General features: G+C 40.8%; 1 long non-coding RNA gene across 2 annotated transcripts in view; it reads right to left on the reverse strand.

Moving 5' to 3' along the window:
* Nucleotides 1-1,591: 1,591 nt before the first annotated feature.
* LOC132427985 (uncharacterized) overlaps nucleotides 1,592-17,270 on the reverse strand; it is a 123,199-nt gene continuing 107,520 nt past the window's right edge. For both annotated transcript variants that reach the window (XR_009520049.1, XR_009520048.1), the window contains 2 exons: nucleotides 10,629-10,737; nucleotides 1,592-2,989 (listed from right to left, as the gene is read on the reverse strand). This is a non-coding gene — a long non-coding RNA (uncharacterized lncRNA). The remainder of the gene's footprint in view (nucleotides 2,990-10,628; nucleotides 10,738-17,270) is intronic.

The raw sequence follows: 17,270 nt of genomic DNA on the forward strand, positions 1-17,270 counted from the left end.
TTTAACATAACAGTGCTTTATGTCAATTATACCTCAATAAAACTAGAAGAAAAAAAAGATAATATGGAATTTCTGTGGATGGCTCAGTGTAGAAAATTAAAATATAATAAGAGTTTGATACTTATTTCCTCTAATGGTGTGTTGCAGCTGTGAAGTTTTAAAACCTGTAACTAGCATTTTAATTAATGTGAGAAATGGGATGTAACCATTTCTAGACTAGTCTGAAGCTCTTCCAGTTTTAGAAAGGATGTTTATTCTGCAATAAACTTTTTGAAAGTCCTTTTCAAACACCTAACTCACGGAATTGACATCTTGCAAAATGTCACTTCATCCTGGCATTTCTATCCAATGACAAGACAATTTTCCTGTTGATAAAAGATGGAGGAACTCCTTTCTGATTGTTGACTCAGAACTCTGGTGATCTAACACGAGTTTAGTGTATACAGTTAACACATCAGGCTCCATTCCATTGCTTAAACCTACTGCCTGTAGAAGTTGGCTGCCTCATTAGAATCACAAAGTTGAGCCAAGGGACTCTGGGCTACGCTGAGCAAGGCCAGTCCCTTCTTCTCCCCCAACCTGTGCCCTACTTTTTGAGAATTTAATTTTCACCTTAATAGAGGAAGCCAGCATTCGAAAGAATTTTGTCTAGAATGGGTAATAGAGATTACAATGGCTCTCTTAACCCCAAGAGAACTGTTCATTTAATGGACCAGGATCTCAAAAGGATTAAATGGGCTAAAGAATATAAGAATGCTTTATAAAGTACAGATTTTACATGAAAAAAAGAACGAATGGACACATTCCATTTGGACATCACTGTTTTGGAAATCCTGCTGGGGCTCGAAGGGACTGCCTAAGTCTCCCCTCTACGAAGAAGCTTACAGTGAGTCCCAGGACTTAGCTCTCTTTTCTGCTAACCTACAGAACCACAATTTGACATTTCATATACATACCCTGTCACACGGCATGCCTATTTTGTCTCAGACCCTTGTGGGCAAGTATCATGTATCCCCACAAAATAGGCACTGGATGCGTTTGTTGATCAAGGGATCAAGAAGAGATACATTTGTTGGACAGGGAATTCTTAGACAGCCACATCTGATGCGTACATGTTCTTGCAGCCCATCTCACTTCCGCTTTTAGACTTGCTGACACCAACATCCCAGGGTAGCTGTGAGCAAAACACTCAACAATGCATGTGGAAATTTGTTGTAGGCTGTAAACTGCAAACTGACTGCAAAAGATAAATGTTGCAGGATTACAATCAAAAGTCCAAAAAGGAATATGTCTATAAGATGAATTTAGATGATCCGTCAATCATCAGTTAGATAGAGTAGTATTTCTTTCCTCCAGATGAGAAGTGGTGAGGTAGAATACAGGATGCTCTGGGATTCAGAAAATCTGGGTTCAAATTTGGGATTGGCCATTGGCTTTGTGTCTAGTCTTCAGGTTTTTTTCTTTCTAAATTCTGTTTCTACAGGTAAACAAAATGTAATATTTAGCTTTCAGTCCTTTCATTTGCATAGAGTGTCAGGGAAAACAATGGAAGAATATTCCATAGGAAATCCACCAACTTTTTTCACTTTTATTAGAGTAGAGGGGAAAAAAAACAATTTATTAATAAGCTCTCTCTGATTCCAGTCTTGTTGCAGAAGGAGAAGGGGAACATTTCATGAAAAAGCCATCACATAAAACAGAAGCCTATATGATGTTTAGAAAATGCCAGTTTCTCAAACTTAAACATGGTCTTTCATCTGAAATTCTTCTGATATTTAATTCTCCCTATGAACATAATTCCAAAATTATTTTTATCAGAGCCCTTACTAAGTATGTGGCATGAGATACTTGGCAATGGAACAAGAATTAAAACGTCAATATAAAGAATCTCAGTTTAATCTAAGGAGAAATTTCATGAGTAAATTACACAAACATTACCTGGTATAGGAGCTTAGGGGAGGGATGACATTTCAAACTGAGATGCCCAGAGAAAGCTTTACAGAAGATTTTTGATACGAGTTAGAATGTATTAAAGAATGTGAAAGGTACATCGATTAGGGGATGCCAAGAGTAAGAGTGCAAAGGTGAGAACATACAAAGGATGTTTTTCTGACAGTGAATAAAGCAGCCAGATTGCAGAAGAAGGTCAGATAAGGTGGTGGTGGGAGATAATGCTTGAAAAACAGGTTAGCCCTAACTGGGGATGACATTGAATGACATTGAATGGATGAACTTCAAAGGAATTTATCCTTTAGGCAATAGGAACAGATTCAAAACTTTTTAAAAAGACAGTAATGGATTGAAATGTTTTAACTCTAAAAGTTTCCATCATTCATCAGAATGAGCTTAAAGAGGAGAGAGTGACAACAAGCAGAAAAATTAACACATTTTTTCCCAAAGGCCAGGTCTGCATTGACAAAGTCCTGAACTGGGTGGGTGGCAGTAGGAGTTGAAAGAAAGGCGGAGAAGCAAAACACTGGGAAGGGAGAATTGTCTGGGGCGGAGCAACGAGTGAGAGAGACAAGACACAAATGCCTTTGAGGTTTTAGGGCTGGGAAATTAAGCAAGTTGGTGGTACTCTTATAAAGAAGAGAAAGTGCAGGGAAGCAGGCATGTTTCGAGAAGGCTAACCAGGTCTTCAGTATTTTACTGTTTATTTTATTTTTGCTTGTTGACAGTTTGCTTTATTTATTTATTTATGGCTGTGTTGGGTCTTTGTTTCTACACGAAGGCTTTCTCTAGTTGCGGAGAGCGGGGGCCACTCTTCATCGCGGTGTGCGGGCCTCTCATTAACGTGGCCTCTCTTGTTGCGGAGCACAGGCTCCAGACGCGCAGGCTCAGTAGTTGTGGCTCACGGGCCCAGTTGCTCCGTGGCATGTGGGATCTTCCCGGACCAGGGCTCGAGCCCGTGTCCCCTGCATTGGCAGGTAGATTCTCAACCACTGCGCCACCAGGGAAGCCCAGGTCTTCAGTATTTTAGACAGTGAATCTGGATAGTGGAAAGAGAGTTTAGGAGGAGGTAAGTATTGGTAGAAGTGCCAGGGGGTGATCATCTTTGACAGAGAGTAAATGTCAAGGGAATGGCGTTATCCAGGGTTGAGAACAGGAGACTAGTCAGACCTGCTTTGCACTCACTAATGTGTGAACTTGGCCTGGAGCCGGAGAGCTTGGATTCTGTGTGGGGAGACCTGCTGGCTTTATCTCTCAGTCCTGCCACATGCTGATTGCCATGACCTCAGGAAAGTTACTTAATCAGCTGTGCCTCGGTTTCCTCTCCTGTAAAAATAGACAATAATAGTGTCCACCCTCAGGACTAAGGAAACAAGTCTATGTAAAGTGTTTGAGACACACTAAGCTGTTTTTATTGCCTTTGCTAAGCTATTTTTATTACTTTTGTTAAGGCTTGTTTTTCTGATGTGCAAAATTAGGATTGTAATAGTACTTACTTATGGTCAGACTGTGAGAATTAAATAAGAAAAATGTACGCAAAGCTCTGGGCAAAATGACTAGTCTATAGCAAGAGCTCACTTTGAATAACTACGTAATGTGATCACTGAAGAAATATCTGTCATATGCCCACTACGCACCAGGCACTTTCCCGGTAACTTCGGGTGTGTCCGTGAAGGAAACTGACAAGACACTTGCATCCTAGCAGGGAGAGACAGGCATGGAACAAATGGTAATATAATGCTGTGGGCAAAAAGCAAAGCAGGTCCAGGACATTAAGAAGAATGTGAGTTGGCTTAGTCAGGGTGGTGAAGAAATGTCTCCCTGAAGACGTGACTTTTGAGCAGAGCTTTAGCTGAATAAAATGAGAAAGCCAAGCAGGAATCTGAGGGGAACAGTTTCTGGACCCAGTCAACCACTCCTGTGCCCTGTCTCTTCAGGCAGATGCCTGCTGGGACACTGAGGAGGGAGAGGGAGGAGGTGAGGTCAGTGAGGGCAGGTTTTAGAGAATAGTGCCATCCAACAGAAGTAAAATGCAAGCTATATAGGCAATGTTAACTTTTCTAGCAGCTACCTTTTTAAAAAGTAAAAAGAAATGGTGAAATTAACCCATTTATCCAACACATCATTCCAACACAAAATCACTCTAAGAAGTGTTATCCAGAAATGTATATTCTCCTCCCTCCCTCCCTTCCTTCCTTTCTTTTCTCCTTCTTTTCTTTCTCTTTGAAAGCCGGTGGGCATTTTCCACTTACAGCACATCTCGATTCAGACCAGCCAAATTTCAAGTGCTCAGTTGCCAAATATGGCCACGGCTGCCATCCTGGATGGTGCAAATGCAGAACACAGAACGTTGTAGTTCATGGAAAAGAATTTGGATTTTATTCTAAATGGAATAGGAAGCCATTGGAGGGTTGAGAGCTGGGGAAAGTGTGTATGCGTGTGGGGGGGGGGGCGGTGAGGTGACATGATCTGATCTGATCTTTAAATTGTCACACAATAGATGTCTCATTAAGGATGAATCTTGCTTTATACACTTGGTTAAAGGAGAAATATCTCCCTGATTTATTTCTTTAAGATCAAATTAAATCCAGTTCCAAACTCCATCTGCTAGGTTGACAAGAAATGCATTCCCAAACATGATTGTCATTTCTCTTCCTTTTTTTTTTTTTTTTTTTACATTTTTAACCAATTAATGAATTCAGAGTTTTTGTGATGGTGAGCATAGTTACGCAGTTTCAAAGCATTGGAGACCCTTCCAATCATTAATCCACCCTGGTTGTTATTGAGATGCCCGTTTTCAGAGCCCAGATATTCCCAGGAAACTGTGGCTTCCATGCCATCCACAGCACAGGCTCTGGGCAGAAGGGGAGTTCCGTACCTGGTGCCTTGCCATCTTTAGTGCCCCTCGTAGCTGTCTTGTCACACTTCCCAGGTAGTTCTTAAATTTATGAGATATACTGATTTCCCTCTCCTTTCCAGACCTGGGGACAAGTTTTTTCCTGTTTTTCTTGTGTCCTCCCTTTCCCCTCCTCAAAGAATACCTAGTACATCATTTCAATCACTCAGATTTCAAAAGAGACAGGAAGATGGGTTGCCTTCAGCAGCTCTGGCTCTCCCACCCCCTTCTTCTCTAAGTCTCTGAAGCAAAGAATTTGAATGAGCTTGACTGTCTCCTCAGAACAAATGAATGAGAAATAAAGGGGAACAAATGCAAATTATACCTCAGTGAATTACCCTGCCATACTAGCTATTATTATTGTATAGAAGACCTTGTATTGGTTGTTCAAAAAACGTCTCTAAGTCTCTAAGTGGGATAGTTTCACATCAACCAGATATGTGATCTATGTGTGGATCTGCAAAAGCATAAAAAACAAAGAAGTGGTTTCTAAATGATTTATTCATGTCTAATTTTCATGTCTGAGATCTTGCTACTGAAAGTGAGATTCCCCAGAACAACAGCATTGGCATTCCTTGCTAAATGCAGAATCCCAGGCACGATCACAGTCCTACAAATCAGAAGTTACCTTCTAACAAGATGCCCCAGGTGAGTGATGTGCATGGTCAAGAGTGGGAAGCCCTAACCTAAGACTTGGTGGCTCCAATTTGGAGCGTACTTTTGTGTTCAGCCAGTGACTCTTCCCGATAAATTAATTCCTGATAATTCATCAAAGGTCATAACCTTTGATGCCTGTGTTAGGTGCTGAGCTTAGGGACTGTGGGGATGCAGAACAGTGTAAGACAGTCTTTGCTTTCAAGGAGCTCATGGTCTAGTTGGAAAGATAAGATACAAACACATGAAAAGTGAATAAGGTTCTAACAGAGGAGGGACAATAGCAGATCAATGGTAGTTTATAATAGCCAGGTGCTTAAGGGATAGAAAGGTAAGATTTCAGCCAAGTCTGAAAGATGGGAAGGATATATTGCTCCAAATTATAGAGCTTTATTCTCTTTGAATCTACTGTCGGAGGAAGAATAATAGGGAGAAAAAGAAAGTTCCCTTTAATGAAGTATAAGGCAAAGGCAGAGCACACTTCTGAGAAAACCAATGCAGTGCCTGTGTCTTACTTTATACACAAACCCAAGCATACCATTAGACAGACTCCAGAAGGTGACAGTTTGCTGCCAGATTTCTCTTTTCCTTGAGGCATGTTGGGTGGCAGAGTGCTGGAGAGAAATAGCCCGCAAGACATCCTTATAAGTAGCAGCCATGTGTCCCTGCAAATGGGTGGCACATCTCAAGCTTCAGGCGACACTCATTGTTTCCAACCAATGTAGGTAGTTTGCAGAGGTGTGAAATTGAAAGGGCCCTGAATATACATATCATATTCTTCTTAAGCTGAAATCTTCTACTTACTTCAAAAGAAAAATCCTGAGAGGGATGCAGGACACCTTTCTCTTTAATGAAATTGTTCAGTTGTGCAAGGGATTATAGGTATTTGTGATCACAGTAAGTGTCCTGAGGGTGGAACCACACAACAGACCAGCAAAAAAAGAAGCTATAGCCTGTGCCCATTCATGCTCTTCATCCTCCTTCAATATTAATAAAATGTAATGGAGAGTCCCTACCTTTTGTTGAACTCATAATTGAGTTTTAGCATTTTCATGATTATTCTTTATGATTTGTAGGGGCCACATGGCCCATAATGCACAATTAGAGGTAAGATGCCCTTTCCAGGGTCAATGGCTCTATCCAACTTTTGTAAATATGACTGGTACATTACACTTTTATTATTCAATTAGCTTTGGCAATCAGGAACTTAAGATATAATTGGATCACGTCAAGTACATTTACATTGCACATGAATCCAAGAAAAGAATGTGATGAGTACACCACAAGTTTAATTCGGGGTTATCTAATTGTTTTATCCTAAAATACAGTTCCTCTCATCTCACTGGAACCCACACACTAAATTAAGGACTTCTGGCTGCCAGAATTCATTTGTGTTCTTGGATTTTCACTTTGAAAACTTCCAAAGGAGACAAGGAATACTGCTGATAGCAGAGTAAGCCTCAGCTATGGAAGTCAAACTGGTGATAAATATGAAGAAAACCGTAATCAGTTTTAATGAATACAAATAGCACAGTGCCTGGACCAGGGGAGTCCAGGGAAATGTTCAGCATAGTTCATGGGTGGAATTCAACAATTTTTTAAAAGAAAGACTCTTAGGGTGAAAAGGGTCCCTGGTTACGGTAAACAGCAATGGTAGGGGAGGGCATGTGGAGCAATTTATTCATGCTTATATAATAAGTCTTTTAAGGTTAAAGCTTTTTTTTTTTTTTTTAATATTTCCTCTGTTTAAGGCAGCATGGACTTCCATTGAGCAGAGTTAGGGAGGTAACTGTCAACTGGAAAGAATGGCAAACTGAAATCTGTACTGGAAGTTAGTCCAAGCAAATGAGATACACCGAGTGCACACTGCTTGAGCACATTCTTGAACCAGACATCCCAGGCTTGCATCCTTGTTTTTCCAATTTGTTCCAACACTGGAAGAGAGACTGGCTTATTGGATTTACTGAAAGGCAATATGTGTGTTCTCTGTCTCCACCACGCAAGTTAATTCATCAACTGTGACCCAGGTTCCCCATTTGTTAGATGAGAACGTAATAGCAATTCTGTGCATATTTAAGAGTAAATATAGAGAGAGTTAATATATAAAATCTATATACACTTGTATATGTATAAATATGAATCTATTTATTATATAGAAATGTAGATATCTTAAAATAAGGCCTGACATATACACTGTAAACATCACTGTTTTTATTGATATTGATGTAATTATAATAATAATAATTGTTGTTGTTGAGTGGTAAATGAGCTGGCATCACAGGAAAACAAATCAACAGCACAGCCCCATGGAACAAAACTTTTTCTAAGCCTCTCGCTTTCCTTAGAGTGTTAAAAGTATGAAGTGGTTGCTTTCACCGTGGTCCCTGAGTGGCCTGCCATGGGTTAGAAATGTAAAGGCTTAGCCAGTGGGAGAAATGGCAGTGCTACAGATATGTGAAAAAGGTTCCAGGGGAGATGTTGTTTAAATTGAGATCTCCAGGATGAGAAGTCAGACAAAGGTGAGACAGAAGGCACGTGCAAAGGCCCAGAGGCAAAAGGAAGTATTACCCTTGAACAGAGTGCATGTAGTTCAATTTCATTGGAAGTGGCAGTAGAATAGGTATAAGGGTGGTGAGAGAAGAGACATGCAAAGAACAGGGAGAAGATTGTGATGGGCTCCTATGTCGTGCTGGAGACTTCAAGTTCATCCTGAAGACATTGGGAAGCAGTTGAAAGATTTTATGCGGGGAAATAAGAGAGAGTCATGGTCAAATCTATGCTTTTGAGCTATCATTCTGGTTACAAGGTGGTGAATGTTTTGAGGAAACTTAGTATTGGAGGAGGATAAGCGTCTAGTTAGAAGACTTTCATTGTAATTCAGCAAGAGATGTTGGTACCTTAAAATAAACACAGTGGAGTCCTATCCTGTGTTTATTGGAGTTCAATTATATGCTTTAAGCGACAAAGTGAGAGGAGGGAATTGGAGAAAGCAAAAGACACAGAGCAATAGCACTTTAAATAGAGAAATAGTCATAGTTCCACTCTACCATTCCATAGAAAGGTTATGTACCCCAGAGAAAGCCCAGACATCTCATCATGTTAAATGTCATTCTGGTGTTTTCACCAAACATGACCCCTAGATACAAATCAATGTTTTCATCTAATGCTCAACTGAAGAAACAGCAATTTGCTCCAACACTGGAGACAACATGAACTGTGTTGAATTTGCTGAGAAGTAGTATGTCTGTCTCCACAGGGGCACCTTCCTGAAGAATTCTCCAGAGTAACCGTAACTCAACATGACTTACATGTAGCCTCAAATGTTTGGAACTTAATCCCTTAAGTGAGGTGTGACTTCCCTACAGTACCCCTGGAAATAGAGAAAAGTAGGGGGGTGGGAGAGACATTGAGTTGCTAGAACTGACAGCACCTTATGATGGCTTCATGTGGGTGCTGCGAAAGGTAAGGAAGAATCAAGATTGATGAACAGGGTTCTGGTTTGACAACAGGATCCAACCCTCACCTCCTCTTCCCCAACATTACCAAAAAGTAGAAATTATCCTTCTACACCCTTGATTTCTGGACTTTACAGTGACAACCTGGGTTCCCCCTTGGAGAGCAATAGTGGGAACATTATGCTGTGAACTCATAACTTCTCTCCTTATGTTTATAGAGTGATAGACTCAGATTTAAAGAAACATGAAAGACAGACCAAACTGAAAAGCTATGATCAGATTTCTCCAATGGCTGAAAGGAGGCTGTGGAATTCCCAGAAATTAAGATACTCAGACCCTATAATCTGCCCAGTAGGTTCAAAGCAAGTAGACTCCCTGGAGCTAAAAGAAATATAGTTGCCAAGTGACAGGTGGATAAGCAGTGTGGCAATGAAAGGAAGAAAACTAGGGATTAGTCTAAACTCTGGGGAGGTAAATAATTTCCAGGGCTGACAGGCAGTCAAAAGCAATCCAGGAAGATAAATGAGCCAAGTTCACTAAATCGTAGTGTAATCCTCATGCCAGAGGCTGCTCTGACGTGAAGGACTGGTATATATTCTAGGAATTTATTACATTTCTTTGGCTAGAGTCTCCATCCAGAAATCTGCCTAACTATACCTATAACTAGCTCCTGGAGAGGACGAATGAGGGAGGAAACTGAGAGGGAGATTAGGAGGATATATTAGTCTGGGTTCTCTAGGGAAACAGAACCTATATGATAAGTGATTTATTGTAAGGAATTAGCTCGCATGGTAATGGGGGCTGAGCAGTCCCAAGATCTGCAGTCAGCAAGCTGGAGACCCAGGAGAGCCAATAGTATAGTTCCGGTCTGTGTCTGAACATCTGAGAACCAAGGGATCTGATGGTCTAAGTTCCAGTTTGCATTTGAAGGCGGGAGAAGACCCATGTCTCAGCTTGAAGACAGTCAGGCAGAAAGAGAGAGAATTCTCTCCTACTCCACCTTTTTTGTTCTATTCAGGGCTTCAAGAGATAAGGCATACCCACATTGGGGAGATCAATTTTATTTACTCAGTCTACTGATTCAACTGTTAATCTCATCCAGAAACACCTTCGCAGACACACCCAGAAATAACGTTTAACCAAATATCTGGGCGCTCTGTGGTCAGGTTTGGCACACAAGTCAAGTTGACACATGAAATAAAGCATCCTAGGGGCTTCAGGTCTTCACCCTCTCACTTCAAGTAGAACAGCTCTGGTTGGATCTTCCTCTGGGATATGACTTGAAGAAAGGGCTCTGGCTATAATGAAAAGTTCGCGGGACGCTTCTAGAATTCGAATCACCAAAGCACTTACAGTGTTTTCTGACAAGAGCCCACTTGCCTCCTTGTTTGTTTGCACAATTCCATAAATACAGCTACGGTGTTCTTACTCTCTTAGGGAATACCTATTCCACACAGCTCATTCAGTTGGACAATTCCTGCCTTGCAGACTCCTCTGGGTTCCTCAGGTCCTGTGGTTTATCCTTCCTGCAGGACCTGATGTGGCTTCTTAAGACATGAAGCTTCTTACTCCCCAGAAAATCTGTTCTTCTCTTACAGAGTAAGTTGTTGCTTGCTGCAGAATCCACCCTTCACTTTGCACTGTATTATTACATTATCGCTTCTAATGATTACCTGGTTATGAGTAAGTCCATCCCAACAAGGAGCAGAGGTTTGACCGTGGAAAGTGATGGAGTTGCTTTCGAAGAATGCCAGTTCCTTTCGAGATCTTTCTCTAGAGCTCCTGCTAGAGCAATTGGAAGAAGCAAAAGAGGATTTGAAGTCAGAAGACTTGCAGAGAAATCTGCCGGATTCTAATTTCTCCACCGCTTTGATTCCCACTGAGCATTGGGGTGGTTACTGAAAAACACACAGATATCTGGAAAGCTAAGTGAAACGAACAACAGCAAAGTAGGCTCCACTAGGATCATGTTTGAAACAATTTCAGGTGGCATAGCCATGCAAAGGAAGGGAATTTTTGAAGAGCACCATGAAGTAATCAACTTTATATTACAAAATAAATATGTGTCTGCACTACATCAGACATCACAGTAGACTATACTCTAGTAGGGACCAATGAGATCGGGTGCCAAAGGGTCAGGCCAAAGTCGCGGAGGAAATACTTAAAATGGAAAAGATGGTATCTCTAAGTTTAATTTTCCCTGGGACGTGGGAAATGGCTGCCATCAATCAATTTTAATGGTAATTTTTGTGGCTCTTCTGAGCACCACTGAATTAGTTTATCAAGGCTTGCCAGAAAGGGAGAGGTAATTAGAAAAAGAATAGAACTTTCTAAGTCCATAAAGGGAGGTGCTTTTGAAAAAAATTTTAAAACCTCCACTGACTTGTACACAAAGTTTCACTTAGAAACTTTTCTAAGTTTCACTGTACAGCCTAGAGGCTGGTTTTGTTCCATGGCTACTGTGGGATTGCTTCCTATTAATGTCATGTCCTAAACCACAGAGTCCTTATTGGGAAGGGCAGGCACAGGCACGCAGTCTTTCCAAGCCCTTTATGGTCACAAGAGAATGGTGCCTTGGGTCCAGCACGTTTCCTTACAGAGATGTAAAGAGCCCTCACAACCTGTGCTGGGCAGTTGTCTTTGTTTGGGAATATTCTCCCCTGTCCTGAACTTGCTGTATACTTCCTAGTTCTGTTTGAGGGTGTGCAACACGACACCTGGCCAACCCCACTGCTATATCTGTTCCTGGCGGGGTGAGAATGGAGTTCTTTGCCTGTAGCACAGAAGGATGTGTGCAGACCATTTCCCTGCATGGGCTGTGGGCTGAGCCCTGCTGGCCACGGGGACTGATGCTCTCTCTCCATAGAAGCTCTATCTGTTTACCATGTGAGTAAAGCATTGTTCCACCCACTGCCTGTGTGAGTCATGTCTTTCTTGGCGACCTCCCCACCAGCAAACTATGCAGTGGATTGACACCTTGGGGCTGCCGTCCCTGGTGGTAGGCACTGTTAAGCTCTTTGTAATCTTCCAGACAGTGGGACCCCTCCCCTGGAGGCGGAAACAGGTGTCATTTACTCAACAATCCCTGAAACATTTCTACCAGCAGTGCAGATCGATTTCCTGCAAAATCTAAGGAATAGTTTGAAAATCATTAAGGGGAAAATCATTGTGTAGTGTTGAGCTTGCCTAATAGACAAGAGAGTTCCCCTGTGGCTTTAGGAGCCCAGAAGTCCCAGTATAAAGAAAAAAAAATTCTCTGATGCTGGTGGCATTGTTATCCATGTGTTTGAGAACTCTGAGGCTTTCATTGTTTTAAAATTACAGCAAATGCTTTTAGTAGTATTGTATTTTATTATGATGAAATAAATACATGCATGCCTTAGCCTAGGTGTCCTACAGTCAAAGCCTGAGGAAAGGTTGATTTGCACCCAGAATATTTATTTGGGAGGAGGAGAGAGGGCCTGGGAAGAGGGAAACAGTAGGAGAAATGGTGGTCGCAAAACTCTGTTACTGCACTAGTGTCCCGAGTGTGACCATGATCTGGTCACTGTTGTGGGCAGCCAGGGGTCAGTTGCTGGGACCTGCTGAGTGGCCCTAAAAATGTGTCTCAGCATTTTCCACCTAAAGGAAGGAGCATTAGAGCTCCTGGCTGACAGCTCCACCCCCATTTGCTTAGGGCTACCTCATGGGGTGTTAGCTCTCTGTGTCACCCGCTGTCAGAGAAGAATGGAGAAACTGTGGGAGAGAGGCTGTGTAGGATTCCACCTGAAGCAAGGTGACCACCACAGCCATGGTTTGGGTAAAAGAGAACTGAAGGTGGATCATAAGAGCTGTCTGAATTAATGCCTAAGGCAGAAAAGTTAGAAAACACCGAAAAAGACCGAGATTTTGCTTTCATTATAAATCACGCACTATCCCATCACCCAGAGAAAAACCATTGGCCAATGTCCTACCATCATTCTATCCATGCTGTCTACTTTAATTCCACATTGTGTAGCTTCTTTTTTACTAAACATTTTTTGTATCTTCAATACATTCTCATGGTGAGAAATATCCTTCTCAGCACTTTGTAAAATGTTTGAACAGTATTCCAATATACAGAGTGCTAAATGATCGCTCTAAACTTCATCTCTCCCTTGTGGTTGGTCATTTAGACTGTTCCTAATTTTCTGCCGTAAAAAAAAAAAAACAAACCAAAGCACTGCCTCATGGTGCACTTGTCTAATCATTTCTTTAGCACTAACCCATAGAAGTGAACTTTCCAGATTAGAAGTATAAAGTATACACATGTTTAAGGCTTTTAGGGCCCAATGAGCTCCCATAAAAGTTGTGAGTATCCTCCACCAGTGTGTAAGAACTCCTAGACTCTCCCCATATGATGTTATTATTGCTTTCTCACTTCTGGCAAGCTAATATATGATTAACTTTTATAATGAATTATTGTCAAATATTTTGTCAATATTGACAAAATATTGTCAAATATTTTCATAGTTTTTAACTCACATACATCTATTTTTAGTGCATTTAAAATTTTTTCAAAGATTCGTTGACAATTTGTATGTTTATTTTTGTAAATTGTTCATGTTACTTGCCCATTTTTCTGTCTAGGACTTCGTCTTTTTCTGATTAACTTGTAATTTAACTTGTAAAAAAGTCTTTTCCATATATTAATGCAATTGAAAACAAAATAGATATCTAAATATGTTACCATATACAAACTCCAAATTTCCCTTACTTATTCATTAATGGGGTTTTTGATATTTAAATTTAACTTTTTATGTAGTGGAATTTATCTAGGGTACTTAATCTACCTCAGGTTCTTAAGACCTTGCTTCAGGATCAAGTTTACTTATGAAGATGCATGATTATTTATGAAGATGAACACAGCTAGTAAGTGAGGTAACTGAGATTTGAACTTAGGTCTGTCTAATACCTAAGTGTGTTCTACTCTCCAAATCCCAACAAGTCTGTCTGAATTATATTTTTGGTTCCCTTGACCCAAGATTTATGATTGACTTTCAGTGAGACTTTATCATAATGAGATTATTGCATGTTTATTGATTATAAACTGCTCTATATATGGGCTAATAGATGGATCATGCATGGGTCTATCCTCTTTATTCAACCTCCTACCCTAAGCTTTCGTGGCATAAAATACAAAGTAAGAAGGAATAGAACTTAAAGCAAATACAAAAGGATCCATGTATTGACTTTATATATATATATATATATATATATATGCTGAACTAAATATAATGTCCAGGTTGATTATATATATATTTTTAAAACACCTTTAATAGTGTAAATGGAAGGTCTGATAATAACAAGACAAGAGATGGGGGAAAATCACTTCATCCAGCTAAGGTGTTACTTTAGTAAATGGAGCATCTGGCTCTGAGATGAAATATTTTTATAAAGAAAAAAGTCTGGCCAACCCAGGATAAGAGTGAAGACAAATCAGAAAAATAGGGCATTAATACAAAGAATGGAGACATTATCAATTACAGGAATAAATATCGCAAGAAAAACATTCACCCTGCAGCTTCAGAGAGACATAAATTACAAAATCTTTTAAGGTACTCTCTCACCTGAATCACTCATTCTACAAACATTTACTGAGCCCAACTAAGTGCTGTGGCTGAGGTACTAAGGCTTAAAGCATCAGAGATAGTGTGGGCCTTTACCATAGCTGGTAAAATTACCACAATTCAGAGCTGAATGAGCAGAACAATAGAGAAATACACAGCACAACGTGGCTATGCTATGAGGTGTGTGATTGGGAAGGTTTAGGTCAGTAGGTGGTATTGGACTTGAGCCTTGAGGAAACAAAGGATTTTGATAGGAAGAAAAATAATTCTGAACTGAAATAGCAGTTTGGAAGACGACAAAGGCATGTGAAAATGCGTGTATACTTTTTTAAGGGTACGCTGAGTAGTTTAGAGTGAGTAGAACAGAAGGTGCAAGGAGGCGTACAGTGGGGAATGAACCCAAATAGATAAAGTTTAGTTGTGAGTTTTTTGAGTGCATGTGCTAGAAATCCAAATTCAACCAGTCTAAGCGATAGGAAGTCAATGGAAGGATTCAGCGTTACTTCATGGACTGCCCGAGTAACATAGTTCATGGGGACACGAGCCTCTGAAACAATGAGAAACAATTCCTTGGACATCAGAGCCACCCGACTCCCCTCTCTTTCCTCCCAGAATGGCGGCCTATATGTCTCCAGTCTGCATGAACACAGTGATCCATATAGCCACGGGTTTTTTGGTTTTTTTTTTTTTTTCGGTACGCGGGCCTCTCACTGTTGTGGCCTCTCCCGTTGCGGAGCGCAGGCTCCAGACGCGCAGGCTCAGCGGCCATGGCTCACGGGCATAGCCGCTCCACGGCACGTGGGATCTTCCCGGACCGGGGCACGAACCCGTGTCCCCTGCATCAACAGGCGGACTCTCAACCACTGCGCCACCAGGGAAGCCCAAGCCACGGGCTTCATATGCTACAGCTTTGGGCTCATTGACCCAGCCTGGGTCAGGCACCCACCTCAAACCAATCAACTTGGTCAGGGGTTAGAGAAAGATATTTCCTGGAAGAAGAGAGGGGCAGCGGGTATATTGCTATAGAGATAATTCCACAGATTTCTACTGCAAATAGAAAATGACAACACTATAATTAGCAAGTTTCAGGAGTCTAATTTACCTTCCAATTATCCTCTTCCTTTTCTTGTTTTCCTCCCTGCCCCAGCTTGTGAATCTCTATCTGATATCCCTTTCCCTTGATCATCCTCTCTTTCTCTTAAAATCTTTCCTGTTTCTGTGGCTCCTTCTCTTGGGGGTGCCCTTTCCAAGTATTTTTCAAAGCACGAAGGCAGCAGCTGAAATGTCCAGATCAAAAACAATCAGCCCTAAATTAGGATGCAACTATTTCTTTCATTCATGTTTTCATTCATCAGTTGCTCATTGAACATTTGTCATTTACCGTCGGGATAGAGAGGTTGAAAAGTAATAGAAATAATAATAGCTTGAATGTGTTGTGTGATCACCATGTGTTGTACCTATTTTATCTTATTGAATCACGCACACTCAGTTATTTTTAAGTAACCAAATGGTTGGGATACAAACCTAGGCTTTATGACTCCAAAATCCCTGTGTATAACCACTAGACTGTCTGAAATGTGGGATACCGTCCCTGTCCCAAAGATGATCATTAACTAGTAGATAAATGCAGTATAAAATAATAATCATAATGACATTGGTTAGTATTGGTTTACTAATGAGAAGAATACTGGGGAGAGAGGGGCACCTGACCCTGTCTGGGAGGGAGGGAGTCTTCCCAGAAGACTCAGCTTGGAATGAATCCTGGGGCTGAGCTATAGTTGACCAGGTGAGTAAGGGCTCTGAAGGCTTCTGGGTGAAAATGAACAGCAGTGTAAGTACGAGAGAGGAGATGGAGGTGGTGTGCACTCAGTTGAATGTCATGAGGCTTAGCAGAGACGGTACTTAGGTTGGGATGGAGAACAGAGGCAACAGATTTAGCTAGAAAACCAAACAGCAGTCACATGAAAACGGTGTTGTACATTATACTAGGGACTTTGGACTTTATCCAGAGGCAACGGCTAACCTCTAAAGGATTCTAAACATGATCAAAGTAATATTTTAGAGAGATCACTCCTAGAGGCAGAATAGAGGCCAGGGGCTGGGAGATTAAGCAGCAGTTGTCTAAAACCTAGACTAAGTAATTTGGGGGGTAGGCACAAAGCTTCCATTTCCATAACTCCAGAGCCTGACCAATTTTTTATTGTACACATGGATGAATAAAGGGACTGCTGCAGTAACCTAGGCAAGACATAGGAAGGCTGGAATTAAGACAGCCCCAGTAGGGATGGGAATTGTAGGAAGTATTCTCTAGAGAGTAGAGCTTTAGTGAACTGCATCTACCTTTCAGTTCATTAGCTATTCTTTTCTCTTTTTCATTCTGAACTACATCAAACATTTAGCAGTATAGAAAATAATATAATGCTTACCACCTAATATTAATACATCTTAACTACCTGCCATACTTTTCATACCTTAAATATTTTTCATAATGTTGTTGAATTTATCATTATTCTTCGTAATCATTTTATTATATAAAAACTGGTCAAGGTGATGAATCATCATTTACTTAAGCATTTCTCTATCATTAGACATATAAGCTACTAGTCATTTTTGACATAGCTCTCTCTTAGAGAAGGACGCTGTGATAAACAGCTTCAGATATAGCTGTGTCCTTGAGAAAGATCACTCCCTTTCCTTTATTGTCCATTTTGCCTAGTTTTTGTAGGA

This window comes from Delphinus delphis, chromosome 7 (assembly GCF_949987515.2).
Source record: "Delphinus delphis chromosome 7, mDelDel1.2, whole genome shotgun sequence".
Lineage (NCBI taxonomy): Eukaryota > Metazoa > Chordata > Mammalia > Artiodactyla > Delphinidae > Delphinus > Delphinus delphis.